At 37.5% G+C, this 1562-nt stretch overlaps 1 non-coding gene across 1 annotated transcript; it reads right to left on the bottom strand.

Moving 5' to 3' along the window:
* Positions 1 to 865: 865 nt before the first annotated feature.
* Positions 866 to 973, bottom strand: LOC112782169 (small nucleolar RNA R71). The gene has a single exon (XR_003192905.1). It is a non-coding gene; the product is annotated as a small nucleolar RNA R71 (small nucleolar RNA).
* Between the last annotated feature and the right edge of the window lie 589 nt (positions 974 to 1562).

The raw sequence follows: 1562 nt of genomic DNA, 5'->3' as shown, positions 1-1562 counted from the left end.
ACTAACTAACTAACTTTTTGTTTGTTTCTCATCTTTTTCAAAACTACCTAATTAACTCTCTCTCTCATTTTCGAAAATATCTCCCCCCTTTTTTCAAAATTTCTTTTTAATTAACTAATTATTTTAAATTTTTATTTTTCGAAAATTACTAACCTTTTTCAAAAACTATTTTCGAAAATCACTAACTCTTTTTTCAAAATAATTTTCGAAAATTCTCTTCTCTCTCATCTCCTTCTATTTGTTTATTCATCTACTAACATCTCTCTCTCACTCACAAAAAAAAAAGAGGATCTCTATTATTATTATTTTTCTGTGCCCTCTTCTTTGTCATATGAGCAGGAGCAAGGACAAGAATTTTCTTGTTAAAGCAGATCCAGAACCTGAAAGGACTCTGAAGAGGAAACTAAGAGAAGCTGAATTACAACAAACCAGCAAGCACCTGTCAGAAATTATCAAACAGGAAAAGAAGATGGCAGCTGAAAATAATAATAATGCAAGGAGAATGCTTGGTGACTTCACTGCACCTAATTCCAATTTACATGGAAGAAGCATCTCCATTTCTGCTATTGGAGCAAACAATTTTGAGCTGAAACCTCAATTAGTTTCTCTGATGCAGCAGAACTGCAAGTTTCATGGACTTCCATCTGAAGATCCTTTTCAATTCTTAACTGAATTCTTGCAGATCTGTGATACTGTTAAGACTAATGGAGTAGATCCTGAAGTCTACAGGCTCATGCTTTTCCCAATTGCTGTAAGAGACAAAGCTAGAATATGGTTGGACTCTCAACCTAAGGATAGCCTGAACTCTTGGGATAAGCTGGTCAAGGCTTTCTTAGCCAAGTTCTTTCCTCCTCAAAAGCTGAGCAAGCTTAGAGTGGATGTCCAAACCTTCAGACAGAAAGAAGGTGAATCCCTCTATGAAGCCTGGGAGAGATACAAAGGACTGACCAAAAAGTGTCCTTCTGACATGCTTTCAGAATGGACCATCCTGGATATATTCTATGATGGTCTGTCTGAGTTATCTAAGATGTCATTGGATACTTCTGCAGGTGGATCCATTCACCTAAAGAAAACGCCTGCAGAAGCTCAAGAACTCATTGAGATGGTTGCAAATAACCAGTTCATGTACACTTTTGAAAGGAATCCTGTGAGTAATGGGACGCCTATGAAGAAGGGAGTTCTTGAGATTGATACTCTGAATTCCATATTGGCTCAGAACAAAATATTGACTCAGCAAGTCAATATGATTTCTCAGAGTCTGAATGGAATGCAAGCTGCATCCAACAGTACTCAAGAGGCTTCTTATGAAGAAGAAGCTTATGATCCTGAGAACCTTGCAATAGCAGAGGTGAATTACTTAGGTGAACCTTATGGAAACACCTATAACTCATCATGGAGAAATCATCCAAATCTCTCATGGAAGGATCAAAAGCCTCAACAAGGCTTTAATAATGGTGGAAGAAACAGGATTAGCAATAGCAAGCCTTTTCCATCATCCACTCAGCAACAGACAGAGAATTCTGAGCAGAATCCATCTAGCTTAGCAAACTTAGTCTCTGATC

Source organism: Arachis hypogaea, chromosome 19 (assembly GCF_003086295.3).
Source record: "Arachis hypogaea cultivar Tifrunner chromosome 19, arahy.Tifrunner.gnm2.J5K5, whole genome shotgun sequence".
NCBI classification, from domain to species: domain Eukaryota; kingdom Viridiplantae; phylum Streptophyta; class Magnoliopsida; order Fabales; family Fabaceae; genus Arachis; species Arachis hypogaea.
Note: the sequence above shows the minus strand (reverse complement) of the source record. Positions and strands in the feature narration are given on the sequence as shown.